The 19,585-nt window shown below is 39.4% G+C and overlaps 1 protein-coding gene across 3 annotated transcripts in view; it reads right to left on the bottom strand.

Annotated features, from left to right (window-relative positions):
* LOC148322572 (voltage-dependent T-type calcium channel subunit alpha-1I-like) overlaps positions 1–19,585 on the bottom strand; it is a 111,785-nt gene that overhangs the window by 89,913 nt on the left and 2,287 nt on the right. The gene's annotated exons all lie outside the window — the stretch shown is intronic.

The following is a 19,585-nucleotide window of genomic DNA, read 5'->3' as shown; positions in this document are numbered from 1 at the left end:
GCTCAACGCGCGAGCGAGAAGGGGAAGGAAGGCTCAGTGCTTCACCTGCACATATAGGGGAGGAAATGAAGTCCGACAAGAATTTGATCGTTACTTCTACGTAGGTAGGAAGAGCAACACTATTTGGTTTTATTGTAATCCAGATTATATCGCAATTTTAGTTTTTACAAGCATGCAAAAAAACAAAAACAAAAATCACCACAAATATAGACGGCAAAAAATTAATTAATTAAGAGTTGTATACCGTTTCTTATGTCAGCTGTTCCAAAAAGCTTATCCTGCCATAGTTTTTTTTTTTTAAACTCAAAATCAGACCCCCTGCATGAAAAAAGTCATTTTAACTTCTGTCCAAATTTGCAGCTGACAAAAGTGTTGTAAAGCGTCATTTTTGCACTTTTAGTTCACGAGGACAGAAAACGGAAGTTTTAGAGAACTATTTGAAGACTTTCTTTTCAAGGCCCATGTTGAGATTCGGATGGGGAGACAAAAAAAAACAAACTGTAAATTTCATAGAGTACATTTTAATCTGGAAAAAAAAATTGGTCCCAGTAAACAGAGTAAAGTATTTAGTGTGAATTTCTCAGTAAGTGTTACGCTGAATATTTTACTCTCATATTTTACTCCGTTTACTGGGACCAAATATTATTTTTTTTAGAATTAACATCCTCCAAAAAGTACCTTATACGTCTGAACTTTAACTGAGGTTGTCCAGAGGCAAGTTCAATGATGGCAGGTGTGCCGACTCCCATTTAACTTGAGCTCAAATGTGATTGGTTCGTTCTGAACACAGTCACATCCCGCCACATTATTTTTTTGACTACTTTACTCACCTTTTCGTTTACTTTTAATTTAATGGCGTAAAACAGCCTACAGTCCACATCAATGGTACAAAGAGTTTTGAATTGTTTTCTGAACTTCCTGGAAGATACTTTCTCACATGCATGCACTGTGTTGCTCAAAAATATTGCCTTCCTTGGTTGAATATCAAATAATTGATATCCATGTCAGAAGAACCAAACTGTCCATGTGACAAAGGTCTCAAAATTGCCTTATGCAAATGAGCCTCCCTCCTTTGTCTATCCCATTTCCTTTTCAAAATTGACCAACTTCAAACAATTATTTGCTCGGTTTCTCCTCCCCTGCTTCCCTTCCGCCAGCCTCCAGGTAGAATGATGCGAGCAACCTCACCCTCATTTTGTCCCTCACTCTCTGCCCCCCACATTCCGCTTTTGTCTTCAGCATCATTTCCTCCCCTTCTCCTGCCACCCCTCCCCTTTTGTTCCTCCTCACGTTTTCATCCTCCCTTCCTAGCCTCCCTCACAGAGTGCTTTGTCAGGTCTTTTTACCCTCAGCCGTGTAAAATGAGATTTGAAAATGGCTCTCGGAGCATTTGAGGCTCGCCTGCAAGCCCCCCCCCCCCAACACACAGCAAACTAAACACATGCACATACACACTTAAAGGAAGACCACTCGTAAATATAAAAAGATTGTGATGCCGCTTCATAGCATACTCACATATCAAGAGGGGAGAGAGGAAGTATGGGTCAGGGATTACGGCAAGAGGGAAAAGGGTGAAATAGAAGAAAATGAAACACAGACGGGTGATCAAGTGGAACAAAACATGGACTGAAAAGCAGAGGCTTCACTTGAAATTCACCATCCTTCTTGTTTGCCCAGCGAGAGTGAGAAACACCGTGGAGGGAGTTGCACTGAGTTGGGTAGGAAATGCCCATCAAGTGTCAACTGATGCTCTCGTATTTATACGTTAAAAAAAAAAAAGGGGGGGGGGGGGGATAAAATATCTCCACCAACAGCGGATTTCAATGGGAATTTCATCCATTTCTTAGTCACCTCCAACTTGTGAGATTCCAAACAAGCAATCGGTTCCTAGACCAATCAAGGAAAAGCAAATTGACTTTCTTGAGTCACCTGCACTTTAATTCTTGTACTTTGGATTTTGTTTGGATAGTAAAATAAAAAATAAACGAATCCAGAATATAATCAATAGCATAAATACACTATAGAGACCGACAGAAAAATACTCAAGTCCCTGAAAATCGAAAATACTAATAGCTAAACTCTAGATTAAAAAAAATAAATAAATAAAATATTTGAGTGTATTTTGAATTACTATATAATATTACAAGCACTAGCAAAGCTGATTTGAATTCAGAATTTTAACGTCTGAGTCATCTTCCGTCGGCACTGACAAAATGCCCACATCTGTTTATCAGTATACTTAAAAATCTAGACAGTAAAAAAAAATAAATTAATTAAAAAAAATTACCAAAAAAAACAAGAGAAACCATTTTATTTCTTTGCAACACACCCATTTTTCCCCCCATGCCTGGATAAAAAAAAATAAAAACCTTGCAGTTTTGCATGGCTGGTCTTTAATTGAAGATCGGTTAGTGTGCTATTAGCGTTGGGGGTCACACTTGTGTTAATGTAGCAAGCAGGTGGGATGGAGATAATCCTGTCAGCGACAAATTGACTTTAATGCTCCTATTTGCACCCAAATAACCCCACTAACTCGCACATAACTGAATTATTTAGAGTTTCTCTTCCCTTGCTCAGCTCTCCATTATTTAGAAGATTACAACATTTCTTTGCTCTGCTTTTATTTCCCCTCACTATGCCGAGCCCTTGATCATGATACGCTTCTCCGTGATTGTTTTGTTGACTATCTGTCTGTTGTTTTCCCACCAAGACTCAAGACTGCTTGCGATGGTTCCCTTTCTCCCCAAAAAAAAAAAAAGGAAAAAAAATCCCTGGGGATGATATGGAGCTTCTAGTTATGATGTCATTGTCCCTTCGCGTGACATAACTTAAAAACAGCAAGTTGTCGTGGCAAAACTAATTTAAATTAAAATCAGTGCAAATCGACTGTGATTTCTAAATGTCCAGCAAATTGTCAAGAAACAAGCGAATGAATGCAATCGGGAGTGAAAACACAAATATTTTCAGTCAGTCGAGGTGTATTGTTTATCTCGCGACAGAAGACAAATACTCAAGTGTGCACTATAAAGTACTCAAAGAAGACAAAAGGGAAGCAGACAGGGAAGAGAGTGGTAGGATGAAAAAAAAGGAGTGAGGAATGCAAAGATATTGTGACAGCGGGCTGAGAAGCAGTTCTACACTGTCAGGCAGAGGCCTCCCTCAGGGGTGCTTAAATGCATTACGGCTGTCCACTGGGAAGCACCAAAGTCATTAGCTGTACTTTTGCTTCAAGACAAAAATAGTCGGGATTGCCTGGAACGGAGGCTTTACCACACGGGTTTTTATTCCAACAAATAGAATATTGCATTTTGAAATTAATGGCAAAAGTCAATATATATATTTATTTATTTTTTATTTTTTTATTTTTTTTTTTTTTTGCTTCAATCGTCATTGTTTCATGATGCTGGCCACTTCCGCTAAAAATAGCTAATTTCCTTAGTTGACATTATGCAATTCTACCCCTGAAATGAAATTATTCAATATTATGTTAAGGTTATTGTGTTTTTTATTAGGGCTATTTTTTTTTTTTTAATTTCAAATGGGATAATTTTTCACTTTTTGTTTCACGTTGACTGATCAAGCATTCCGTTTGGAATGATTTCAACAATTGGCGAACAGGTTACGATCAAACAGGTGCAAACCAGCATGCAAACAGCTAAGAGGTGGCAAGGAGACGTTTTCTTTGTGTTTAAATATTTTTTTAAACCAAATCAAATCAAAATATTACTTATAGCAACATAATGTCCATTCAGCGATACAATTTTGGACCATTTCAATGATTTGTAGCAAGTCACAAGAAGGAGTCATGCCGTACAAACAAGGATCTGGATCATTTCATGAGCTGTCACTCAAACGTGGCTTTTTTGGCTGAATTCCTCAAAATTATCTGCAAAATATATTTTCTGTAAAATAATCCTGGTTTACAAAACCAAAATTAATTTTATTCCATTTCACAAGCATGGCTAATCCCTGTTGCCAAATTGAGCAAAATAATTTTTCATCCGTGTTTACATCGATCTGTGCCCGTCACAAGTCTGTAAAACGACTGTTGAGACTAATTATACAGTCGAGGCACGTGGAAACAATTAAGTGAAATTCTGACCCCTTCATTAAAAACGCACAATTTGCCATCGGCATGTGTGGTGATTTGCGAAGCCATGCATGTGAGATATGTTTTAAATAATGCAGAAGCAGCTTGGTCAGACATGTTAAACGTTCAGCGACACCCACGAACCAAACAAGAAAAGAATGCTTTCAAATTCAGCAGACAAAATGCAGACCATATTCAAGGTCTTTGGCATGAACTCCACAGTTGGCGCACGATCAAAAGCACATGATCCTTTTGTTACTTATTTATCATCTACATATCGTCTCAGCAAGCATTCAAGGCTGGTGTCAGTCTGCCGTACGCGAGTTTGTGCTCCGCATCGCCTGCAAATAATCCGAGGATGACTGCAGGCAAAACATCATCCTAAATTCAATTACCTCAAACTTGGCAGAGAAAACTGTTGAGCAATGACCTTACATAAATGTCAAACTAAATTTATGCAGTTTGATTTTACATAATATTCAAGACCAAATTCATCACGGCACCTTTTTTTTTTGTCAAAGAGCGAGTTGTAGCTAAGTGGGCATGTTGAATTTGACGATCTCTAATCATGTTTTCTTTTTTTTTTTCTTTTAAAGCAGGATGCAGAAGAGGTACGCAGCTGCCACGAGAAATCAGGCTATAATACATGAAATATTAATTGAACAATTACCTTGTTGTACATTCACTTGGAGCTCCTGTTAAATAAAACATGCCGTGCTTTCTACTTCGAAAGTAGATTACTCGCAATATTGAACTTGTGTTTTTTTATTTTTTTTAACCTCAAACAGTCAACCGCTAACCACACTATTTGAAAAAGAGCCAATAAAAACTGTTTTGGAAAATGATTAATGATCACTTTCAAAAATATATACATGCCCGGTTAAGATAATCCGTCACAGCATCTTGAATTATTTATCAGAATAGGAAATATTGGAAATTAAAGTGGCTCAGAGTTTTGCAGCCATTTATTTATTAATTTCTTAATGAGGCTCAGGTAATAATGTCATTTACTAAACCTTCGTCCAGCCTTGTCAATTGGAACCATTTTGGAACAAGATCGTCTTTAGGTTTTCAGATCCAGTTCTAAGTGCACCAAACTGCTCAAATCGCAGAGGAGCATCTTGTGTAACATGAAAACAAATTGCGCATCGTCCCGTTTCGGCTAAACTGCAACTATCCAGCAACAAGCCATCATTTTACCGTCTGCCATTATACCTTGCGGATTTCCACTCATTTCTCTTTGCTTTGTCTATCTCGCCACATTCAGTGCCAAACTTGGCAAGATGGATTTGCAAGATTACAGAGCTGTATTCACACAGCACCATCCGCCGTTATCAACATCTGCTAGACCGCTGCTGTTGTAGGATCGTTCTGGAGAAAAAAAAATATATATCACGTGATTACGAGAACATTATGAATTTTCTAAACGCATGCACCATCCACAAAGAGCAAGGCTAAAAAAAATCCCTTGAAGTATCCCCAAAGGCACATATTAACCTCCTATATGTCGCTCGCAAAGTCGACACGCGGTGAGATCCCATGACAAATCCGACTTTGTATTTTTTTTTTTTGTAATTTGCGCCTTCACCCCGCCACTGGAGCCTCACAGACGGCAAAGGTGAAGGAGCGTAAAGTGTACACAAAACCGCAATGCTGAGCGCCAAAATGAAAAGCAGACCCAATTATCAAAAGAGGATGATTCACCCGTTGATCTTCAAAGACCAGTACGTCTCCTTTCTCTTCCTCATCCCTCACGTTCTCAAATCATCTGCCGCCTCGACTTATAGAGTGATTTGCTATTTGAGTCTTGGTAGGCGTGATTTTTCTATAAGCGTCCGACAGACGGAGTTAATAATGCAGTCAGCAGTTGTTTGCTTACCTCGGGAGAGGTTCTCTCCTGAATAAAGAGGATATCACTTTTGTCTCGTCTGTCTGAGTCACTCATTTGTTGGTTTAAGTCTCGGCCTGGATTTACACTACAGGTCTTAGTGCCTTTATCGGAGCGCGATTTACATGTAGAGTGGTAGCGTGAGTTACATTCCGTCTTTTATCGGCCTCGTAACTTAATTGCTTGTCAAGTGAAATAACAATCGATTGCAGCTAAAAAAAAAAAAAAAGCAACCCACACACAAACATGTCTACAGTAGCTCAAGGTGTGAGCAAACTGAGGCCCGGGGGCCACATGCGGCCCGTTAAACGTTTTAATCCGGCCCGCCAAACTTGAAAAAAATTAAATGAATAAACTTTGTTAATGTTTTTTCTAAATACTGTGGTTTTTCAAAGACATATTGTTGTAATGCTTTTGTTCACTTTCATTTCAAATTAAATGTATTTTTTTTTCTCCGATGAGGTGAGGTTACCGAAACACTCCATCGATCTGCTCCTGGTCTGGCCCCTCTGTTGAATTATAGAACCCATTGTGGCCCGCCAATCAAAACGCTTGCCCACCCCTGCTCTATATAGTATTTATAGATATACACATTCATAAATGCACACAAAATGGATACACTCATGCATAGGATTGTGCAACTCTCCAATAATCAATGCCAGATCAGAAATACAATATAGGTTTTCCATTTTTCTTTTGCACGCATGTCAAGCAGCGGACACAATAGCGAAATAAATAATCATTGAAAAAACAAAAAAGTACATTCATTTTTACCTAGGCTGGCACTGAATGAGTTAATTAAAAGTGTACTGACGCACCACATCCAGAGTTTTCTCATACTTCTTGTAGGTTTTCAACCCTATTCAAGATAAAGGAATTTCCCTTCCCTCAAGCTCAGATGTCCTCAAAACAAATGCAATTCCGAGACCGAAATCAGCAGACTTCACTAGACCGGAGAAGAGTAGCTTGTTTTTTTTTGTTGTTTTTTTTATGATCGTTTTCAACCTTAGACAAACAAAGCAAGCAACAAAGTAAATTTAGCATCAATAGTCCTTAAGTGAATTACATAAGGTATGCTGAATAACGCTCCTTGACTGCCAAGCATGATATTTCTGCTATTGCTCAAGTGCTACCAAAAAAAAAAAAAAAACACACACACACAGGTGAGACCCACACATAAAAATCTCTCTGCACAGCAACAATGTATTTCCGTATTTTAAGGTTGACTCATCTCCCCCCCCGCCTAAGCTCTTAACTTCCTCTGCTGCCCTAATAAGCAGCACAGACTGAGAGGCAAAGGAGAACAGCCAGTCACAAAAGCACATTTTCATCACGTTAACACTACAGATGTAGTAAAACAAATAAATAAAAGGCAGCTTGCTCTCCAGATGCAGCAACTATAAAATAAAAAGCTTCAAGTGATGCCTCATGACATTTAAGACGTGGATATTTGAGATTGTGCCGATATCCCAAAAAGTCCACTTTTTTTTTTTCCGAGGTTGAAATGATGGTGTCCCTAATTGAACACAATATCATAATTGAATTTGTCTTTCCGCCAAATCTGACAAATGTACGCACACACATTTATTTGGGAGCCTTGTAGGAAGAATTCAATTCGGGATTTTTTTTTTTAATATTTAAATGGGGAATGTGCAGATTAATGAAGTGTTGAAATAAAAACAACCAATCAGAGGAAGAAGGCGGGACCAATGCGGCGCTGATCATTATCACTCATGGGCGCACTCAGACGCTCACCAACACAGCAAGGTTTTTATCGGTAATGAAAAATAAAGAAATGAAGTCAAATTGAAAAAAAAATTTCCAGAAATAAAACCGAAAAAAAATGTTTTTAGAAATGAAAATTAATTGAAAATGTTTCACACCGCAAATACTCCATAGAAAATAAAATAAAACTGAAAAAAAAAAATGCTTTTAGAAATGAAAATTAATTGAAAATTTTTCACACCACAAATACTCCATATAAAATAAAATAAAAAAAAAAAATACTAAAACTCAGAAAAATCAAGTAAAAATAGAGACTCTCTAACTTGCTCTTGAAGACTAAATTAACAATTATCAGCTTGTGGTAGGGCCCTAGCAAAATGCTGCCCCTGCTGGGCGTCTGCGGCTCACTTCAGAGAGCAGGTTGCCCAGTGACAAAAGGTTCGGCTGTGCGGGAGCGCCGCACCAGGGATGAAAAGTGTCAGCAAAAAATAGAGTTACTTTCATGGTCGACTTGGTTACCTGCGTCTGCGTCAAAAAACGGATTAAATCGCATTTGCGTAATTGCTTGCTCTACTTCTTAGTAATGTTGAAATATAAGGCAAGCGAACCGGTTACGTTGCAATTAATAAGTGTTCTGTCTCAGTATCTATCTCGGCTTCGCTCCTTTCTGATGGTTTCTGGGAAGAATGCCAGAGAAGAATGCTCAACAACAACAGATGTAGTCGCAAGTAATTTGCTTTACCTCTCACGCACGGTCTGATATCATCCATTGGCTTCCCCCCCTGCCAAAATTAAAACAACAAATCTTAAAGGGGAAGTCAAGTCAATAAAAAAATAAAAATCACAATATGTTCTATGCACTCTCTGTAGTCTACACACTGTATTCTGATTAATTTCAAGTTTGTGGAATTTGAAGTAAGTAGAAAAATCCACACATTTGGAGGCGGCCATTTTGCCACATTCAACCGAATCCCAGTGGCCTTCACGATTTATATTTGCTAGAGCAGCTCGACCATTAAGAATTGAGTAATAACCTTGTTCATTGCATGAAGGTTCGGGATGTTTTTTTTGTCATTGAAAAAAAAAAAATGCACTCTCAAAATGTAGATCAAATTCCGTAATTTAATCCGCATGGATCTGAATGCAAACTTTTAACCCTCCAGAGGTTCTAAGAATGCGATGTCACTGTCAGTCATTGTCTTGCTTTTCAGGTTTTCATTGTGATCGTCTTAACACACATGGCCACCCCCCATACCTGTGTGCGTGCAGACATATCGACATGTGGCCCCAGCCATCCTCAAAACACTTAATATGCAGCTCAACTCTTCCATGCCAGGCATCCCAAAGACTCTCCTCTCGCCTGTCTACTTTCTCTTCATCTCATTTTGACAGAGCAGGGGCCAGTTTAATAGAATTCATAAGACAAAGACGGGATTGTTTGCTAAATGAGGCGTGTGAGCGTGAAGGAGGGATGGGTGACGGGAGGGTGCTCGGCATTGAAACTAATTATTAGCCGTGGCTTGTGATCAACAAGCATGGACTAGTGGAGCTTGGAGTGTGTGCGTGGACGCCTCTTCCAATTAAATGCTTTAAAATTGTGGAACTTGACCTTTAGGAATCTAATTACACGAGACCATCGGTGGAAAATTTATATTTATTGATGAGTGTGTGTTGTATATAATACTTTAAAAATGTATTAGACCGCCACCCATTTTAAGGTTTTTGTCACAACTGCCTTAAACTAAACAGCCCTCACCAAAACAATTTATGTTAATTTCCAACTTTTTTTTCTCTCGACACTCCTTTTTGAAATGGCAAAACAGAGCCCACGGAAATTGATAGAGATCACAGGAAAGCACGTGAGGAACAAGAACGCAAAAAAAAATTAGAACCACACCCACTAGCTTATAACGTGCATTTCCGACCCAACAACTACCATATATAACTTAAAAGAAAAATTTCAGCAGAAGCCAAGAAATGCTATTTTGCTGCATCAACGGTCTTCTCCATTCAAAGCAATCACAAGCACATCACTGTCTCTACCCGTTTTTTAAGCTAACTCACCATATAGCACTAAATGCGCTTTGAAGCAACAATAAAATATGATAATTACGTGAAACAGTCCAAGAAAGATGATGTTCTGAAACTAAACTGCGGAGTGATGTGGGAAATAATCATTCCCTTCACTGGCGGACAGTGACGACATGCAGTACACGGCGTTTGAACACCAGTTAGCCCGTAAGCTAGCTGCCGGCTAGCTCTTCTTGTCGCAATGTAGTAAAGCTCCGCGGCGACTGGAACATGGATATATTACAGCAGTTATTTTTACAACCCAAACATAGCGATTTATAGATGCTAAACATACAAACTTATTTGATTGACAGTTGAAAGTTGAAGTTTTCAGCGCATTCAGTTGCCAACTGAGAGCACGACCCAGTTTTGAAGTCTCACTTTATACACTCGGCATTTTTTTTTTTGCTTCACATTTGGCAGGCTTGTTAACAACACTCTTGTTAACTTGTGTGGTGTGTCAAATTTACAAGATATTTTTATTTTCACCTTAACAGAGATTTTAATGAGCCTATTTGTTTTTTTTGTCCATCGGCCACAAGCATACCGTTCAGCCATTACTTCAGAAGAAGCGACAAGTAAGGGAAACTGCTGTTAATGAACGTGTAAGTGCGATTACGGTCACTAGTAAGAACATAACCCAGACGCAACACACCAGGCCATTTCATTGGTTAAAATGGAATTATGAATAGACTAGCGATAAGGTACATAGATAAGGTTTTGAGTTACTTTAATTTTACCAGGTCTAATTTTACCGCTCTATTCTGGGCGTCTTTGGTGGAAAAATGAAACTAAAAAAAATGCCTCACGGGAAAAAAAAATCATGCACTGCAGACATAATAAATCCCAAACATTACTAATAAAAATATTTTTTTTTTAACCCATTATTGAAAAAATGCTACATTTATTACAAACAAAAATAATTGTTTTTTTTTTTTGTTTGTTTGGTTTTTTTTACCCGGTGGCATTATGGGGAAAAAAATGCAATATTTTTAGCATTTAGCCTACAAGTATGTTTGAACGCATTTACAAGTAGGATACGTTCGATTGTAGTCGCAAATATATTCAAACGTATTTGCCAGACCGAAATATTTACTGCACTTCCGCAAAGAACGGAGCTGAATGGTGACAACTGTTGCTCCTCCGACAATAGTTCAACAATTAAAACAAACTCTTACACTTTGTTTTGATCGTCTTTTGTGCTTGTTACTATTCAATTTTTGTAGCGATTTAACTTAGTAAATTAATTTGATATAATGTATTCATTAAATTGATTTTACACATATCCTGGTAATAAATTACCAGATGTAAAAAAAAATAAATAAATAAAATAAAACCTCAATGCACCAAAAACGGAATTAATTGTGCAGTCGTCACGTTTAAAAAAAAAATTCTCTGTGAATCCATTTGTGTTTTTCAATGTAATTGTTTCTCGAAGGTGCGAGAGCATCTTTGTCTAAAAATGCAATTGGTTTTATGCCAATGTGTGTGTTTGTGATGTCCCTGTTGCTGTGTGTTTGTGATTACAGCTTTACGAGCGACAAGGGCTGATGATTCAGTGCGGCAGGAAGGTGCGCCGCAGAACACGGTCATCACCATCAGCCATGACAATTGTGTCATAAGTCTGTCAGCTCCCCTACTCGGATCCTTAAAATACATGTGAGGCATTCGGGGGGGGGGGTTGGGGGTAGATAAAACATGCGACGAGGAAGCAGTAGAGCGCTACTGAAGATGAAAAGAGAAAAACAAAAACAGACCAATGTATAATGAAGACATGTGACATCATGTAGCACAATTAATTTGACTTCAAGTGAAGATCTCAAGACTAACCTTTTCGTCATAGCTACATTTCACAGAACAAGACTTACATTAAATTATATTTGGTTTCCAGCAGTCTTTTGTCTTCTTTTTATAACGTGCGTCCGGGCTGCACTGCCTCATTTGTGGCTTAATTTCCAATTCTCCCACAAGATTCCAGCTCCAGTGTAAATGAAATGTACCGAGAGCCACCAGAGTAAAGACTCCAAGGGATGTTGCATTTATCCATCCTCTGATTGGTTGATCGGAGCTACTCGACTGGGATGCATAATTAATGCATGTGCAGGTGAGTGAAAAGAAGTGGACAAATGTTGGATATTATTAAAAAAAAGAATTTTCAAGTTAAAGTGGACGATGTGAGGTCGAAGCTGGCTCACTTCACACGTAACGTTTTACGTCTGTTTCTTTCTTTCGTAACAATGGCCGTCTTCCTCAAATATGTCTCGTTGTAATGCTACATGTAGTTCTAATGCGTTTATTTTTTTATTTTTTATTTTTCATTTTTTTTTATTTTATTACCTGTTCGTAGAGAGGAGGTGAGAAATTCACTGGAATTGAGATTTTTTTTATTTTTTTTTATTATTAAGAGTGATATTATTTTTCATGATTTTGAACCCTCATTTTATATATTTGCCGTTTTTTGGCGTTTGAACATTATTTGAACATTTATTAACACCACTGCAAATTACAACCATAATAGATTGTTCGATCAAGACTTCTCTCGCGAAACAATAAATTAATATCTTTGTAAAGGCAGCATTTGACAAAGCTTTTGCTTTCGATAATAAGCAAGCGGTGACAATGTCTGCTTGATATATAAATCTGTAATTTCAAATTTAAAGAAGCTATTGGACTGCATAAAATCCCCCAATTGTGAGCTAATTATTGTCAACAGACCAAAAATAATAAGTTCCTCTCACTCTCTTTTAAACACAAACACAAAGAGTGAAAAGAAGATTTAAGAATTATGACGCAACGTTTTGACCGATGGCGCTCAACTAATTCATCCCAGTTTTCCCGCAGTCTTGAAATGTCAAAACATATACAGTATTTGCTGTATATAATTCAACCCCTGTGGCTTTTTTTCCCCAAAACGCCATCAGTGTCTTCTTCAGCTGATGGTTGATGTCATGTCGCACGACTAAAGCAATTAGTCGTCTTCCCTAACTTCAGCGACACATCATTAAGATCCTTGACTAATGTATTGTAACACTTTGGAAGAAGGAGCAGATTTGGAGTGTCACGAGAGGGAGGATATGGTTTCATCTCAAACTTGCCAGAGCGTGGGATTTAACACGTTGTTAATCACTAAATACTTCCAAAGCCATTTTGACTGAAATAACATGATGAAATTTCAATGAATAAAACACAGCCAATTTTAAATAGGTACCCATAATTTTCAAGTAAAGATGCTATATTTAAATTCATTATATCCTTATGTAATTCTTGTACATTTTGAGGTAAGCCACACCATGTCCCCACAAAGCCCTGCATAAAGGTGCACGCTCACACACACACACACACACAGTATCCCACGATCAATCAAATCTATCAACAAATAGACAGAGTGAGGGCTGACATTTACACCCCTGCAGCTCTCAGCTTTGTGTGAACTGTGGACTCATATTAATGCGTGCGTGTGTGTCTGAGTGTGTGCGCAAGTGTGTGTTACCTATCCAGCATGAAAGGAAGGTGGCCCCAAGACAAGCTGACTTTGCCATGAGGCAGAGAAGGAGGGCGAATGAAGTGTTTGAATGATATGACACGCATAGCTGATGCTCCATCTTATCTCTGTCTGGAACACGACAAACCTTTTTCACTAAATACTATTCTGTCTTTCGGACAGTTCAGCTTTTCTTCCCGCTTTCGCAGAGAGGGAGAAGCAGCAAGTGAATAAATGAGGTGTAATCATGCAGGTAAGATTTCATTAGGAGCGATGAGCGTTATTATGATGGTAGTGTTGTGGGGCAGAAAAGAAAAATAGCAAAGTTAGCAAACAGGCTAAGCAACTGAGTGTGTGAGTGTACTTGTTTATGTATTCTTGTTGGACTAAATTGAGGACATTTTGAGCAAGTGTAGTTTCTAATTGTGAATTCTGCAGAACAAAAAGCATGGCCGATCGTATCATGTAGCAGCAATACGCTAATTTCCAAATCCAGCAATCGGCACATTTTGTTTTGGGACTAACTATTTGAGTTTGTGTGTGTCTCACATCCTGTTCCTGACAGCTTTCTATCCAGGGACACCATTAGCCTCAAGTATGTTATTTCAAAAGCTTAGTGTGTTTTCTTTTTTTTTTTTCCGTTGGCCAATGGGACTGTTATGATTGCGCCCCATGGACTCGTTCTGGCATCGAATGGCTAAACAAACATGACGGGACCACGAACTGATGTTCTGGATTGCTAAAACTTAATTTGTTCAGGTATTAGCTGTTTGTGTAATGAATCCTAATGTTATTCAATAAAAATCCCATTTGTTGAGTTCATGCAGATAACATAATTACTGTAGATGAACTTATTCGCTGCCAGCCTTGGTAGAATGAATGAACTTTTTGACTTCTACATCCGTCAATGGCAGTGAATGCGTTAAACATTTTTTTTTTTTTGCATATAGTTTACCTGCAGTAAAAAGATGAATAACAAAACAATTTTAATTAACATACAAAACATATGCAATTTATGAGGAAGGAGGCAAGAAAAGGTCGGATAAATGACCGGATTTTCTCAGCCTTCCTGCCCTTCGTGACAGTAACCCTTATTGACTAGCATTTTAGGCACTGCTCATGAAATCATTGCATGGTCGATTATGCCAACGATGACTGCAGCCCCACTGATGGCGAAGAAAGAATAAAAATCATATATTACCTACAACGAGGCAACGTTGACGTTTATTATAATAGCTATGTGCTGGGAACAAAACGAAATATGGCAAAATGTCAATTCAATGTTGATTTATACATCCCACACAAACGCTAAATGATGTGTTCATGGACTCGCATCGGTCCGTCTTGGAAAAGGTCACAATTTGTCGTTAAGGGAGGCGATTTGCTCCCATCACTAAGCAGCGAGCAGATCGGGCTTGAACGGTGGGATGTGTTGTCCGTCAAAATGACTTAGTGATGGTAGAGCTGGCTTCAGTCTGCCTTCCTCGCTGGTGTCTGCGGTGACAGGTAACAAAACTGCTGCGGGAAAGGCGTGCCAAGAGCCCACACGGCGCATCACAGTGAGAAGGAAAACGGAATGTGGTGCATCAACTGCAGGATTCTATTCTAATTAAAGATATTTCCCGCCTGTTTGGGGTGTTTGTCACAAAGCTCTTTGAAATTGGGACAAATGAACACAGAAAGCGAGGGGAAAACGACGTGGCAGTTGCACACCGCGAGAAGAACTAGACTCGAGGCGGGGCGGCTCGCTTCTACGAGATGAAAGACACAAAACTGACTTGGAGGCCGGGGTTGAAAGAGTTTTGGATTTTACAGTATAGAAGCTAGTTTTCATTTTTGCTGTTAAATTCAAATGTTTTAGTTATTATCGTGTAATAAAAGTAAATTACAATTCTTAAACAACTGATTTGTTCTCTTCAGCCATACAGTAATACCGAAATCAAAACATTTCAAATGACCCAAAAGTTAATGTAGTTTTTTTTTTTTGCTGTATAGCAATTTTTAGTTTGTTTTCTAAACGTAAAATGTCATTAGTCAGCATTTTTTTTTTCAATATGTTTCCTCAATTTTTCATGAAAAGATTTTTCAAAAGTTTTCATGAACTGCAATAACCTCATTGCAATAAAAAATTAACTAGAAGGGACACATCTTTGACTATTGTGCTAATTTGTCTTTATCAAGATACCAAGCCAAAAGGCCCAATCTTTGCTTGCTGCTGGCTGGATCGTAATTGCAATCAATCCATCTCCGTCGGTAAGAAGTTAGGGCTCGTCTCAGGAACTAAAGTCTGCTTCAGCTAAAAAAAAAAAAAGTGGAAGACCTGCTACCGACTATTTACCGATTTGGCTCTGAAGCACATCTGAGGTGCCTTTGAGCAAGTGCTAAACTCCCAAGTGATCCCTTACTTCCCATCGTTGTCTTGTGCATGGATGCATATAGTACGGCATAAAATGAATTTTCACCCAAAGGAATAGTTGGGATTGCACAACAAGTTTTCTCACATTTCGGCTTCTTCAGTCATGTTTTGCATAAGCAGTATGACTCGATTTCTGTAAACCTTCCCATTTATTCAGGCTTGGGGCAAACGCTGCATCACTCCAATGACAATCCTACAATGACACTACCAAACTATTCTGCTTGCCAATAGCGAGTTAGGCCATGTACAGTTTGAAACCTTTCACAAGTAACCATGGTATCTTCACAATGGCTACAAGGTGGAAGTTGATTACTTTCTAAGCAGGATGTCCCTTAGGGGCATTCGGATGTGAATTGAATACTTCCACATCTGCATTCTCTCCCTGAATTAAATGTGATCAAAGAGATAGATAATTAAGAAAGATGAATGGGGAAATCAACATTAATGAAATTGGGGGTTGGGTGTTTTCTTCAAGGGCGTGTTGATTAATATAGAGGAGAACCAGGAGTTGGACCAATACCACATGTCATGTGACCTGCCACAGTTGCCTTTCTAGCAGAGACAGCACGGTGGATGGATGGCGTCAACTACTCTGCACCTTCATCCATCCATCTTTCTACGAAAGGACGGACTAAGCAAGGCCGGAAGTGGGTGATTGTGAGAGAGAGAGAGAGAGAGAGAGAGAGAGATAGAGAGACAGAGAGAGGTGTGAAGGGGAGAGAGAGAGAGAGACAGAGAGACAGAGAGAGAGAGTGAGATGTGAAGGGGAGAGAGAGAGAGAGAGAGAGAGAGAGAGATGTGAAGGAGAGAGAGAGAGAGTGAGAGAGAGAGAGATGTGAAGGAGAGAGAGAGAGAGAGAGAGAGATGTGAAGGAGAGAGAGAGAGAGGTGAAGGAGAGAGAGAGATAGAGATATGTGAAGGAGAGAGAGAGAAAGACAGGGAGACAGAGGGAAAGAGAGAAAGAAAAAAGAAAGAGCAAAAACACGGCACCAATAAGCTTGGCTGTGTGAAGAAGCAATTGAGAGCCAAAGTAAGCATCTATTAATCTGAAGCGGCTCATATAGATCCAAATCAGTTTTTATGGCTATATTTAGCTATTGTGGCTTTCAATCAGATGTCATTTCTAGTCTGGAAATTAAGGTAAGTGGATGTGAAAAGGATATTACTTTTTTTTTTTGGGGGGGGGGGTCGGAGGGTGCTCTAAAAAGAACGCAGAACGGTTTATTTTGTGATACCCAGGTTGGCGAAAAAGGGCAATGTCACACCAGTTGCTGCCTGCTACAATACACATGTAGACACAACAATGTCATGACATTCTCTCTGAAAGACGCAGGTGAATAAATGCCAGCTCGACTGATGCGTCCGTTTTTTTTGTTTTTTTTTAGTCCCTCCATTAACCATAAACTCTCGCATCTGCATAACACCCATCTCAATGTTCGCACCAATTTACTCACTAATCCAAAGAGTATATTTACAAAGTCAACCACATTGAAGCAGCAACTATCACTCGCTCATGCTAATCCCTGACATGACCTACAACAAATCCCAACACTCCCATATGCCGTGCAGCATATAATTATCTATCACTGAGATGAAGTGTGATGGGCCACACACTGCGGCTTGTCGTCAGAGATTAGCCCGAGACGTGTGCCGGCGTGGGTTTGCAGCCATTGTTGCACCCCGACGGAAGCACCTGGATTAACTGGAAACTGCAAGAGCGCAAAACAACACGATTGTGTGTAAACAAGTACACAACTTTTCAACACGGCTCGCTTCCGGAATCTATTTTCACCGTTGCCTGTCTCTCATAAGAGGCCAGTAGAGAAATAGATATGACATCAATACTAATAGTAGGAAGACATAGCAGGAATAAAGGCAAGGGCTTCATCTGTAACAACAAGCGCTCTCTCCAGAGTGAAGTAAGCATGATATAATGATTGTATTAAAACCGTCGGTGGAGGCAAGCGAGCAAGAAACGGGGAAAGGAAGAGAAGTCTTCTGATGAAATCAACCTTCTCGTGTTGCCGACGACAATAACAGCTGCGTTTCTGTTCGGCAAGTCCAATTAGGACTGAGACAGAGGATTGGAATTGGTGGTGCACAAACAACTGAAAAAAAAAAATTTGCAACATTTCTGTCAAGTGAACAGTAAAATGGGATTTGGACCACCTGTCTTAATTACGCCATTAAACTATTGGCGTCTTTAGATTCTCTTTACGCAAAACCGGTTTCAAGGAGGGACGAGGGTTTGGGATGTTTTATATCATTTTTTTGTCGATCCCTAACTAGTTAGCTAACTAACAAATTATTATGACGGCAGAATTATTCACATTTGCGGGAAGAATTGAATTAGAAATATGACCCCCATGACGTATGCAGACATTTTCAAACATTCGACGTCAGCTAAGTTGTTTTATTTTCGTGAGGTATTATTTCATATCTTTTTTCTCAGAGCTCCCACATTAATAGTCCCCCCTTGGAAACGATCCGTGACATGCACGCATGCTTGCCCCACCATCCCGTTGGCCACACGCACTTGTGGTCATATTCACTGTGACACAATAGCGGGGCCCGTGGGGGGCTGTGCATGAGTCCGCAAATACAGCCCGAGCTGCTGGGAGTGACTCACGATTTCAGGATGTGTCAAGAAAAGAAAATTAAAAAAAAAAATCTTACCAAATGATCTGATGCTTTTGTTTCGACAAATAAAAAAAAAAAGACTTATTTTATATTATTTAAGGATAATTGCAAAAAACGTGCAAAGACGTATGATGTAGTCAACTGTGGAGATGCACTGTTGAACTAGTTTTGACCATTCGGCTTATTTTTTGGGGGGGGGGGGGCGTGGCTAAAACATGGCCAGTGATGCACATAAAACTTTAAAGCCCTCGTTCACGTCAGTTCTTATCGGGCGCAACTGTGAGGTGGAGCTAGCTAGCTATGCTTACATCCCGAAACCGCACCTTCCCTGCTGGAGTGGTTCCTTTAGAGTGCCTCGTTGTTGGCTATGAGTGTGTGCAAATCACTCAGAGAAAGAAGCAAAAATCAAGGAGAGGGATATTATTTTGAAGTCTGACATGACAGTTAGCATGTCGGGACGGCCTTCAAAGCAGCTTGGCTGCTTTAGAGCGCCTCGTTGTTGTAGGCACCAGGTAACGCCGAGTGTGGGAGAGCCACCAGAGGATTTTTTTGCGGATATAATCAGGCGTCTGAAAACGGACACATTACCTTGAATCTTTTTTTTCTATACTTGGAGATTCATTTTAAATCATGAAAATTTGGCAAAGGTGTTAACAACGCTCTTCTTAGCGTTTTATGTTCACTTTACGGGGACTTTAAAAAATTTTGCCAAGCAATGAATACATTTTGGATTAAGTGTAACAACAGAATAGATACAAAGAACGCTGAACAATCCTGCGTGTTCAGTCTTGTCTTTCTATAAATCTCTATAAAGATGAGGGGCGCTCCGAGATCTGTAAATTTTGTAGGGCGATTAGCATGAAACGAGTATTTTATATTAATTCCATTGCTCGGTCGTTTTCTATTTTTATTTATTTTTTTTTTTTAGTCATCTGTGTGTTTTTTTTCACTCCCTGCCTCCACCTGCTACATTTCCATGTAGAATATCGACAGTCGCAGCAATCGAATCTCTTCCCTGCTCGCTCTCCCTCACTCAGCCTCTCTCTCTCTCTCGGCTCCTTCCCGGACCTTGGCGGGAAGCCCTCCAGGCGCAGTATGTGTCTGCCCTCAGCACACAGTTGTGCAGCCATTGTTTCACGCCACTGGATAATGGCAGCCTTCGCAGCAGCTTCCACTCGCATCCGCCTCACGGTCGCTTTCTTCTCCTCCTTTTTTTTTTTTTTTTTTAGCCCCTCCAAGTGTACGCTTAGCCTCCATCTCCCCTGACTCCTCACT

The sequence above is a fragment of the Idiotropiscis lumnitzeri genome, chromosome 15 (assembly GCF_059441095.1).
Source record: "Idiotropiscis lumnitzeri isolate Australia: NSW breed Sydney's pygmy pipehorse chromosome 15, RoL_Ilum_1.0, whole genome shotgun sequence".
Classification (NCBI taxonomy): domain Eukaryota; kingdom Metazoa; phylum Chordata; class Actinopteri; order Syngnathiformes; family Syngnathidae; genus Idiotropiscis; species Idiotropiscis lumnitzeri.
The sequence above is the reverse complement of the archived record's forward strand: the minus strand, read 5'-3'. Positions and strand labels throughout refer to the sequence as shown.